Source organism: Petromyzon marinus, chromosome 36 (genome assembly GCF_048934315.1).
Source record: "Petromyzon marinus isolate PM22_M1 ecotype Great Lakes invasive population chromosome 36, UKy_Petmar_22M1.pri1.0, whole genome shotgun sequence".
NCBI lineage: Eukaryota > Metazoa > Chordata > Hyperoartia > Petromyzontiformes > Petromyzontidae > Petromyzon > Petromyzon marinus.
In genome coordinates, this window is record NC_133702.1 from 8,895,642 (window position 1) to 8,908,583 (window position 12,942).

The window sequence follows — 12,942 nt, forward strand, 5'->3', positions numbered from 1 at the left end:
TTGTGTCCATTGTTCCTGAAAATGACTGCCAATGCAGCATCACCAAATAATCCATTCACTCACACGCGTGTGTGATATTCACACACGCGTGTGATATTCACTTACACACGTGTGTGCGAGTGAATATACGGGCGTTCACTGTCACAGTGGGCAGTGGTAGCAGAGTGGTTAGGGCACTGTCTTACGAACCCGGAGAACCCAAGTTCGAGCGGTGCTCACGGCCAACAACAGTGACGCATATCTAAAATGGTCCTGGGCCTCCTCTAGGTCGACTCAGCCCTAACTGAGTACCTGGCGCGGCATGTAAACATCAACAATGTGGGGAGACAAAGGTGGCCAGGCGTGGCTCCGGCCACCAACACTCTCGTACACTGCGCGTCCTTAGCAGCACCTCCCAAAGCAGTCTGTTAATGTCCACACGGGAAACCGTTGTCACTGACACAGTCACGCCCATACAGGAATTCACTCAATCACACTCGCATTCACACACACGTGCACGCGTGTGAGAAATGAGATTTTCTGTCATTTGAAGCGGAGACCTGAGATTGCCAACTCCGTCACCCTGCAGTTGGACTCGTCACCGTGACTCAATCTCATCCAGACAGGTCTCTAAATGTTAAATATTTTACAATTCTCCAAAGCTCCATTAAGGGAACATTACCTTGTGTGTGCGTGCAAATTCAAAACGTTATTGTTCCACACGAATTGTTGGTTTAAGGGTGGCAATGAGTGCAAGCCTTCCAAGGGGCATCAAAACGCTCAAAAATGAAAACTTGATTTAGTGTTTGCATTCGTGCCCACACGGTCGAACATTACAATTGCTCACAGCTGTAGTAACATTGCGAAGACTCCTCTCTGTCTTTGAAGTGCCACGAAGGATACGCACGTGTGTGAATGCACCGTAACGCAATGCTGTACATCACAAGGACAAAGAGCTCCCTCCCATCGAGGCCAGTGCTGGCGATATGTTTACGCACCGGGTACATATTTAAGGATCAGTTGACGAAAGGGGGTGGGGGGAGGCAAAACAGACGTGGTTACCACTCCCGACTACTGCTAACCGTGGCTGGGAATTGAACTCGGGTCACCCATTTCATGGCCCGGTGCATTAACCGCTTGTGCCACTGCTCCCGACACAGCGAACACCCGCACGGATACAAATGTCGCTTCCATTCGTTGGAAAAATCAATGATTGAAAAGGCCCCACCAACCACTACCCTTTTAAGGCCACACAGTGCCATTGACGAACGTGTTCAGTGTTTTGTTGTTGTTGTTGCAATTTGTGCTTGTGCATCACTTCCAACGCAGCAGCAGCAGCGGCGGCGCGGCACCGTCAAATAGTGTTTAATGACTGAGTAGAACCACCACCGCCATCAGTGCACGATTGATCCACTGATGGATGAAGGCCTCCCCGAGGTGACTACATTTCTCGTAGGGCCTGAAATGCGACGATCCGCCCTGCACTTGCACGCGATGCGATCTCATCACTCCGTCTCCGCAGCAGACAATACGCGTTTCCCTCCTCCTTTGGTTGCCCAGCCAGAGGTCATTCTCGCCCAGCGGGCGTGCACGCACGTAGACCTTCTCTCGCACCGTGTGCGTATCCAACCGCGCTAATCGGAGGCGCAGCCGCCATCCCTTCGAGTGACGTGGGGCTGCCCGGGCACACGTCATGCTCCTGTTCTTTACAGCCAAAATTATGAGCGTAATAATGAACAGGGTACGTCGTAGAAACAGAAAATCCGTGACGGCGCATGTGTTAGCGTACTCACTTGGCTCGTAGTGCAGCACGCGAATCGCTGCGCCACCGCTCCCCATGAGATAATGCATAGACCCCTGTAAACCCGCAATCACGCTCCTTGAAATGTATAATGTTATAAACAAATTAAAATGAGGCCGCATCGAAAATCTATTACCAATCGGTAAACTATTTCTACGGTTTCCTGCAAAACATCAATTAAATTGCACACATTTAATATTCTGTACGTATATGCTGTATCTACAGCGAGAAAATGACACGTTGCCACGTAGGTTTTCCAAGTTTTCAACTGAAATGCAGTGTGCAGTGCTTTTATTAAGTATCGCAAATTGATTCAAGACAACGATTCCCTATTGTTTCATGTCAAAGACACATTACCAAATACAACATTGCTGCCCACGTTTGCACTCGAAGGCAAACAGCGTGATTTTATTGTCGGCAAGATACGTGTTCTCTGGCTCCCTGCTAATGCCAAAATCTGCGGTAGCAGAGTCACGAATTGTTTTTTTTTCCCTCTTCCCTTCTGAACCCTGTGCAGAATTTTTTGTTAAATTAAATACTGGACGCAACAAAACGATTTTCTGGACGTATATATGGCTATTAACCTGTACGGAAATTGACTATTGCGTAGGGTTGTTGTTGTTGTTGTGGCCGTGATGCCATAAAGCTCTCCGATGGGTTTATTGTGTTGTCCCACGTGTCGTTCGGCACAATGTCCGATCAGTCGCTCCGCGTTCTGCAAACTTCGTCCGCATTGGGTTCCTGAGAAAAAAAAAAACATCTCGCAAGCCACGCTGGACATGTGCCGAGACGCACGGGAGAGCCGTGGCAGACATGTTGTTGACAAGACACATCGACGTGTATTTGCGCATACACAGAGGAGGCTTTCGAGAAATGCCCACAGTTTGAGTGTTGCCGCTCGTATGCATGGGGTGCTCCGGTTTCCTTCCATAAGCTGTATACCCTCACTGCAGGACACTCCAGATAAAAATATATGTATTGAAACGCAATGAGGATTTTATGGATAATCAATTATAACAACAGTCTAAAAATAGAAAGCATCAACAGTGAAAATGTGTGCCAGCATGTACACACTGTAATTGGATTATCTCCAATAGTAACACGTCTCTTGTAGCTTTAGGCTTCCTGAAAAACACCAGTGTTCAAATTTGTCAGAGTATTACCTTCCAAAGTATACATAGATCGTTTCACTCGAATGCTTTTATTATTATGTGTGCCGTTTCGATCCCAACTGATATAGGTTTGACCGGAGCGGGTCTCGCTGCGAAATTGACTCAGCTGAAATGCAGGTCCTAAAACGTAATACTTTGCGAGATGCATAATCATTTCCAAAATGATATGACTTCCAACACGGCTTTGTCATCAGCTGGGAAACACTTTAATTATGCAAGCAATTTATGAGCAGGCCAATAACCAAACGTGGCCCGCATACAATGCAAACAGATCTGAATAGCACAGCTTCAAGTCCGTTTATCCACAGCAGAGGCATTCTAAACAGTTTAGACAAGTGAATGGTTTAGTGTCAGGTGCAGGACACGTTATAAAAAAAATATGACATGGTCAGGGTATGACAGTACAGCAATGGGTTGTTTAATCCATCTGTGCAGAGCTTTGAACGTCATACCAGTGCATGCGTGGGTTTTCTGTGTGCACTCCAACTTCTTCCCACACGAAGCCAAACACCCACGAACGGAATTGGCCAAACATCAATGCAGGACCCGCCTGACAAACATTTGGACACACATGGAGGCTTGCCTAGGTCAAGGGAAAATCATTGTTGATGTTAATGCCATTAAAAACCGAGACTCACAACCGAGTGACAGCCAAACCGGGGAAACACGCACGAGAAAACGTGCACCTTGGAGATGGAGCGATGAAATCAGCTCATGTGCCGATGCACGATGGATTACTGCATCGCAATGCTGCGAGAGATGGTGACAACGAGCGGAGGCATTCATCCAGCAGCGGCGCCGTCGTCATAGCCGATGATGATGACGATGGTGACGATGATGACGATGATGGTGACGATGGTGATGATGATGAGATGCTACGAACGCCGTTGAGAACGTCTTCTCAGCATACACCTCTGACTTTACAACATCTACTTTGATTGTACGAATTGATATCTGGCCCACCAACGGATTCCTAAACTGCGGGGGTAAATAGCGTACAGTGCACACAGACTTAATGAGATCCCGGGAGCTTTGCAGTGCGGATTTCGGCAAGGCGGTGAAGCTGAGGGGCAGTGCAGCTCTTCGCAAGGCTGTGCAGCTGAGTGGCGGTGCAGCTGAGTGGCGGTGCAGCCGAGTGGTGGTGCAGCTGAGTGGTGGTGCAGCTGAGTGGTGGTGCAGCTGAGTGGTGGTGCAGCCGAGTGGTGGTGCAGCCGAGTGGTGGTGCAGCTGAGTGGTGGTGCAGCTGAGTGGCCGTGCAGCTGAGTGGTGGTGCAGCTGAGTGGTGGGGCAGCTGAGTGGCCGTGCAGCTGAGTGGTGGTGCAGCTGAGTGGCCGTGCAGCTGAGTGGCGGTGCAGCCGAGTGGCGGTGCAGCCGAGTGGTGGTGCAGCTGAGTGGCGGTGCAGCTGAGTGGCGGTGCAGCTGAGTGGTGGTGCAGCCGAGTGGTGGTGCAGCTGAGTGGTGGTGCAGCCGAGTGGCGGTGCAGCTGAGTGGTGGTGGAAGCCGAGCACTAACGTGGCCGTACGGACACCGCCATCAGGCGCGGTGCCTCGATTTCTTTTTTTTAATTATCACATCGCGAGGCTTCCCCTCCTCTCGCCTCCTTCTCTTCGTGAAATATTCACAACACCCATTCCCCTGCGCTCGGCAGAGGCAAACTGAGGAAGAGCTCAGGACCCCAAGTAGCTCAAAGAGGCTGTTCAGAGGGACCCTGTTCCATGCAAATGAGATAGGAGTGCATTAAATATCAGCTCAAATGTAAATCTCAATACGCTGCGTAAGCTGATTAACATAAAAGCCAATTAATATTTCCATTTTGTCAGCATATGTCTTCTATCATCTAGATCACTCCATCTCTATTTTTGTCACGTATCTCACATCTACATTTAGAGCTCTCGTCTGTTTCTTCTGTCCTCTCACCGGGATTCTATGAATCGAAAGGTTGGCCCTCCACAAAAAATATACCTGCTAAGGGCTCCCAAGGGGCAAGCGAAGATTTAAGTGGTTTCCAACTTAAATTAATAAAGAGGTGATGCCCATATCCCGTTTAGAGCCTAGAGCCAATGGTGATATATCCACATTCCTATGGCACAAAGTCGTATGAATTTGTATCGACCCCGTAGGGATGATGGGCTGAGTCAACCCCCTCGCGACCTTCTGATTGGAGGGGCTGCTCACCCGACTGCCGAGCTAAAATATGAATCCTTGGGACGTGGCTGCCTACTGGAGCTCACCAAGAGTCAATTACCTTTGTGGGATGGGGGGGGGGTGCTATAGCTCTGCTGAATAACTTAGCACTGAATGCTTAATTATGCACAAGGTACGGGGGGCATTTACGCCAGCTGTAAGGAACCGCACAACTCGAGCCGTGCATCCAGCATGCCACGTGTGCACGGAATGTGATAACCGTGCCAAAATGATCGCCGTGGGCCGTTCAAGTTGCATTGGGCAATGCGCTGCGATTTGCTTTCGCGCAAAGTTGCGGCGCATCGACAATTTGTCCTGATGCTGCGGTCACGATGAGTCCACGGGTGGAGGAAATGCACAAATTGGGCATAGAAACATCACGTACACGCGAGTGTACTCCTCTACATACTCTATGTTGTACTCGACAAACGTCGCATTACGTGCTGCTGAGGTGGATCTTGGGCAATGCATTTTTTTATATATAGAAAATAATTGTGCAACAGAAAACAATGTCTATATTATTTTATATGCGAGTTTAGTGAATGATGAAATGTTGTGGAGAACAACTCGCTTTCGTTTCACTGAAAGAAGCAAAATGCAGGCGATGTACATAAATACATTGTAACTGTGTGGTTAAAATGTTGGCAAATATTCCTGATATAACGAAGGTTTGCTTTGTATTATCAGCGAACATGAGACCAGCACCCTCCAACACAATGACCGACTTACAAGAGAGAGGGAATGTATAATCATGCGCGCAAAGATTGAGAGCGTTATCTGCTTGAAATGAGATTGCCAAACGTTTCGCTCTGCGACGCGCGTCGATTGGTAACGGCGTCCGACGTTTCGCCGCGCGTGCCGGGAGCTTTCCGAATTCAATTCCTGAAAAAAAAAACTCCCAGCACGTGGGCCGAAACGTCGGACCTCGTGCCGCCCGAACGGTACACGCGGCACGACCCGAAATACGCGTCGGAGAGACGGTAGAGGCAGGACAACCACGGAAAAACCCTAACGCGGTTGGAATTCGAAAAATTATTTTGGGAAAAACAGCGCCAGAATCAGAGAGCATTTCGCGCTGGTGTCGTAATTTTGAATGGGTGCGTTGATTTATAATCGCATGTTGAATGGAAGCTGCCCCCCCCCGCCCCCCGCCTTTCGATCAAGAAGGTTGTTTAACCATACTTCACCACGCTGGTTAGTGTCGGTTGGTGAAGGGGGACGGTTGGGGAGGGGGTCTCGAACTGGTTCTGATGTCACTCACCACTGATATGAGCCATGTCCAGAAATGAAACTCACGTGGCCGGCTTCGTAGTGGTGTGCGCTAACCACTGAGCCAGCGCTCCATCCCAGCATATGATTATTACTCAATGTTATTTGTAACGCATTAGCGGCACTCGAATTAGGCATCATTGTAATTGTCCTCTGTATTATTATGATCACAAACATGTAACCCCCATGCAGTATGTCATTCTCCTGCAGTATATTCAGGCTGGGCGTGGGTTTCAACTTCCAATTACGCTCCCACGTCACTGGAACTTGTCAGTCGCATGTTTACGGCCGGCGCGCAATGCCGCAGGCCGATGTGTTTATGCTGATTTAGCTCTGGGAGGGAGTGGGCACCGGAGCCTCTGGACCAATCTCACAGCCCACGCTTATCACAGTGACCCCAGCCATAGATAGAGAAGCCACGATCGGCAGCCAGTGTAAACCGACAGCAAGCACTGTAATTTTATGTGTTTTTTTTTAAATAATCTTCTGTGCTTTAGAAGATGCCGCTTCAAAGCTGAGACAACAAACTGCATGGTTAAGGGGGCTTGGGGCGTTAAGCCACGCTTTCCTATCGGTGAGTTGCTAAACCAATGCTAAGTAACGCACGCTGGTCATAGAGGTGTGGTCCCCATGCAGTAGTGGTGTGAGCCCATTGGGGGGCCCTAAGCAGAAAGTGTCTTGGAGTGGGGGGGGGGTACACTTTTCAATTCATAAAATCCTCACGAGGAAACAAAATATCTTGACAAAATATATACGTTGTGAGATCAATTGAAATGTAAACAACATAGCTATGTAATGAAATGAGAGATGAGAGGGATTACGTTGCTGTTATGTTAATTGGCATGCTACGTTCTTGTAGGATATGCATTTTTGCCGATATTTTGTTCGCCCCTGTTTTGTTTTTCATTAATCCGTGGCTCCCGGAGCTGCCTGGGGCCGTAAGCGTTTGCTGGGTTTGCTTTCGCCACGCTCCCCATGGCTCCAGGAAACCTCTTAGCAACGCTAAAATTATCCTCGCTCTATCTGCCCTTTGCCCACACTCTCGTGCTCCGTCGTACGGGAATATATTACATTGCAAATTCAGCCCCCTCTCTTCCCCTTTAAAATAAAATACAGGCGCTAATGTGGAATCGGCACCAATGTCGGGCGGCTCAGTAAATGAAACATGAAAATAAGTGGCTATGACAACACAGACAAAGAAACATTTAGACCTAATGCAGTGGCATTCATTTTTTTGTGCGTGCCATGGTGGATTTATACAAATCCTCAACAACAAAAAGCCTTGCATAATTGAAATGTGTTTTTTTTTGCGGTACAGTGCCAGTGTAAATGGGTACACCACATTTAATCGGCAGGTCGGGGGGTGTGGTGGGGTATGGTGTCGGGACTCCCCACCTCTTCCAACACGTCTGTCCAGCATGGAAGAGTCGGGCAAAGACCCTCGAGAGAGGCTCTCTGGAGCTCCCTCGAGTGGAGGCCCTTCCTGCCAGCAGTGGCTTCAGCAATGAATTTCAGCTTGGCACCGTTTCCTTCTTTTATTTTTTTACCACCCCCCCCCCCCCCCCCAGCCCTTATATGTTGGCCTCAAAGCATTCCCACCAGCATTAAAGGGCCGTGCGATGAAAATCAATCAAATATTTCCATTACAGTCCACCGCATTTCGTCCATAAACATTGCAGGTCACGCGAGATTATCACGCTGAAATGACGAACCGTTCATATTCCGCAGGACATCGTGAAATGCGCATTGCCACGTAGCAAAACAGCGATAGAATCATAATATTTATTCATACTGGAGGAATCACATGAGCCATGAAGCTCTTTTTCACAGATGTCCAGAAGAAACAGCACGAATGCTTACTTAATTAATGGACTTTATTCCCCCTGCCCACAAAATGTGTTCAGATTGTACGACGGGCACCATGTGATGGGATGATGAATCCATTTGGAAATCTCGTAGAGCAGTCTGCCTCACGTGTCACAAAACAGCTGCGGAAGATATATTTTTTTTACAGCAGGTTAATTTCACGTGGATTTCTGCGACACTCTTCCTTATAGAAATGTAGTTTTCATTTTAAGGCCACGGTTTTATACTGGTAGGAACGAAGTTGTAAACTGAGTGTACCAGCCTGCAATAGATTAATGTGTCCGTCCGTCCGTCCCCTTTCAATACTTTAACGAAGTGAAATCTCGTGCTGTTGGGTGTAATAAAATTGCGCAAAATTCCAATGTTCCTACCAGCCCACCCTGCAGGGACCTGTTTGACGAATGCGGTGTTTTGTTAATTTTGCTTGTGCGCCACTGTCCATGCAGCTGCAGCATCACCAATTAATCTGCCTTACTTGGAGCAATTGTTTAATCACACGCATCGGAGTCGTTTTCTCGTAGAGAGTGAATACTGCGCGACGCGTTACAGGTTCACAAACATTATTATACGATCCATGGGCAAATAGCCCGTAGGTGTCCACTGCACATTTAATCATCTGTTTCCACTTTCCTCTGTCTTTGGCCAATATGCTCAAGTAGTGCCATATCTTTCTGGCACCAATCTCTGATGTTGTTGTCAAGCCATTCTCTGTTAGGTCTTCCTCTCTTTCTGGTTCCTTTCATTTGTTATCTTAACCACACACCTGTTCTTGTCCTGTTGTTGCTCATCCGACGTGTGTGTATCCAATTAATGGCAGTTTCCTTCTCAGCACTACCTGTTTTAGGTCGTCTTCTTCTATGTGTAACCTTTTTTATTACACGCTTTTTATACTGGTAGGAACCTCCTGGTTACACCACCAGCCCACAGGGGATTATTGTGTCCGTCTGTCCGTCGTGCATCCAAAAATGGGAGCTGTGGGGCTGGGTGGAGAGGGGCTGGGTGGGGAGGGTGGGGAGGGCCTGGGTGGGGGGTGGGAGGGGTGGGGCTGGGTGAGGAGGGGCTGGTCACCCCGTGGTGCCCTTATAAAACTCAACGTTTAACCTACTCACGCCGGCTTGTGCCCGCCCTCACAGTCGGGCATATTTGCGGAATACACCACGTGGTGCCGCCGTTGACCCTGGCCATTGACCGAGCAACCCAACGTTCCTACCAGCAGGAATGTGTTTAACTCACTGTCTGTTGTTGTCGGTGTTGTATCCTCAAATATTGCAACTACATTTTTACCCACTTCCCAATGTGGTATCGACTGCAAACTTGGTATACTTATGTCATACTGATGACAATACTATATTCTATCATAAAAAAATGAAAACATATTTTAAAACATTATTTTTTCTATGTTATGTTTTGGCTGGGGTCTAATTGTCCACGGTCAACTGACGTTGGCTGTAATTGGCCACGTTCCCCTTACGTAGTGGCAAGCTTCGGGGCCACTTCCTGGAGTCGTGGACTTCTGCCATTACTAACACGGTACATTTCATTAAAGCGTGTTTTAAAACAAAAAGTATTTTAAATATTACTTATTTAAAATGAAACATTCTATACAATGAGAGGAGGGGAAAAAACCCCATCGTCATGCCAAAACAGCACGGGGTAGGCACAACTCGAAGACGATACGAGAGAGCGCAGCGCGCTGGCCACCACCCCACCCACCGCGCAATGTGAACACGTATTTCATGTTATTATTCTTGGGCACCATTGCGAATTTCCTTGGCAGAAAAAAAGGTGTGGACGCGTCGCGAGGCAGCAGGGATGAAACGGCAACCCCGAGCGAAGTGAAACGTTCGGCACTCAACGCCCACAGCCTGCAGGCCAGGGATGCAAAGCGGTGGCAGCAGTCCCGCGAGAGGGCGTGCGAGCCCTCTACGAGCCGCGCGAGCGACGGACGTCAATAACAATTACACGATGCGAACAATCGATGGAGGAGGCCCTATCAGGCTTGGGCCTCGCACGGAAGACCGCCGTCGAAACGGCCACGTTGTTACTGGAGCCGCGGGAATTGGGGTGTGAACGCGCCGATTGCAGGACACTCGTGGGATACGTCACTCAAGGAATTGTACCAAAAAGAAAAAAACGAAATCGTTTTCAAGATGACCCTTCTGATGTTTTTTTTTATTTCTACAATAAAGCATCTACACATTATTTGATGGGAGGGGGGTGGGGATTAGGGGTTTGTGGCGGGGTCGCGCAGCGTTCGGATGCGTAGCTCGCAGCTGGGAATGTCGTGAGTTCAAATCCCAGCTGGGGGGACGACTCAGCCCATTATTCCTCCGATAATAAATACCGATATGTAGTGACCTCAGCAAGGTAAATAATTACCCTCGCCATAGGAATGTGCAATTTCCACCACTGTCTCAAGACTGTGAGTCGGAATTAAAGCGCTGCCCCTTGCACACTTTGACATTGACTTTTTTTTACTATTGTATATTTAACACACACACACGCGGAAATAGGATGATACACGAGGCTTGTCAAGTCCCCAGTACGTTCACAGTAAAGGGGTACAGATGCAGAGAAATGCATCCTTGGCAATCGCCGACCACGCAACGTCTCCCGAGTACCACGGACACATCGATGCACTCCGCCGAATCCAGTTGTGCGGACGTGTCAAGAAAAAAACATCCACACCAAAGCCGTGCCCTTTGAAAAGAAAGCGGCCAACTCTACCCTCGGTTGGGTCCCAACATTTTCCAATTGCTCTCAGGCGGGGGGGGGGGGGGTGTAGGGTAGGGGGGTGTCTGTCTGCTTAGAGAAGTTAAAGGACAATGGTCCTCACGGAGATTCTCGCCAGGAAACAAATACTCACCCTTGCCCGTGCTAGGATTATGACCCCAGGTTTCTCACGAGGTAGCGCTTCCGAGCCGCCTGCAACAAATTACGACGCCGTTCAAATCCCCGACGCCGCGTCTTGCTTCAGCAATTCTCCGTGTGCAGTAAAAAAACAGACACAGCGGAAGGGAAATAGTTTTTCTCTCCCCATTGTTTGATCTACTGTGTGTGCTGGAGATGCCAGTGTGAGGACAATACGGGAGAACGAACGGTGTGGAACACCCCAGAGTGCCCGCGGAACATCGGTCCGGGTGACGTTATGATCTAATGACCCGTGTATGGGCAGCCTCAACGTGAGAGTTCCACACATTGCCTGTGGCATTGCACGCAGGCAAAACAAATGAAATTCGCCGGTGCTTTTATCTTTCGGACCGAGCAAAATAGATATTTTCGGCAAGGGAAAATCAATTCATGGCAAAGTGAAACTGTAATTGTGGCCAACTCAAAGACAATTGGCATTTCCAGTTATTGAACTGCCAAGTCACGGCATTGTTTATGGAGTAACAATCGGAGATTGCGTGCAATCAGCCCTGCACTTAAATAAAATAGCTGTTGATGAGCCACACGCTAGGTTAAGTGGAAAAATCGTGTTGGGTGAAAAAAAATACACTCGTTGATGTGGTAAATTGCACGCTTTGTACTTTATAAATAAAATTACACACATAGATTCAGATTGTTTTGTTATGCTTTGTATGTCGTTACAATGCTCAAGTTAATTGTGAAAGGGTAAAGCTGAAGCCCTGCAGTTTCTTAATCACGCCACCGCTTGCAGAAGGGCATACAAACGAGGAAATTAAAGAAAGGCCCCTCTCCAGGGCATCTTGGCCTACTCTTCCACGCTGGGCAGACATATAGGACGAGGAGGGAACACCAAAAGTTTACACCATCACACTCCGATTGCTATCAACCGCCAATCTATTAACTGTGGTGCACCCATTAATACTGTTGGGTGGACCAGAGGCACAAGGGGATTTAAGAAACGTTTGCACCATTGTTGCAATTGTGCCGTAAAATCGAATTGGCGATTGCAAGTCCAGTGTGCCCAGCATTGCACCACGGAAGCCTCCACTACTCTGCATTGTATGCCCGAGCAAAATACTGAAGATGGATCCTTTTTGAAATCTCTATATCTCTGCAACCACGAACCGCCCATGATTGAAACTCTTACCACTTGAAAGAGCGGGGCATAGAGTCTAATATGATTACCGCTAGATGCCTCTCCCAGCGCACAAACAGCCCCTAGCCTCAGTCATTCGCAAGACGGTGACCACCGCAACACAAGGGGCGTTTCGCGTTCTGCAGTTCAGCAAGACTGAATCCGTAATTGCGGTGCGGCGTGCGTTTCAACGGCGTTTTGGCATTGATCCGCCAATGTCAAAGAGCATTCGTCGTTGGTACCGACAATTTGAGGAAACGGGCTGCTGTTTATGTAAGGGGCAGAGCACAGAGCGACCACGCACCTCAGAGGAAAACGTGAGAAGAGAGGCGTTTGGGACGAATTCAACTATCGTCTCGATGTTGTCCGTACAGCAGGCGGAGGGCACATAGAGCATTTTTAAAATGGTTAGTAAAACTTGATAACTCATTAAACCGTTTGTAACTTTTTGTGTAATTGTAACATGTTGCCATCGTCAAATATACTGCTTTGAAATTGGGTCCATATTTTTCAAACACCCTGTACTATCCCAATGCCAATTAGCATCGCTTAGCTGCGGCTGCCCAAGTAATGTATCTGCAGGGGTCACTGTGATTTACTCTCCAGCTCCTGCTGCAGAGGCACTA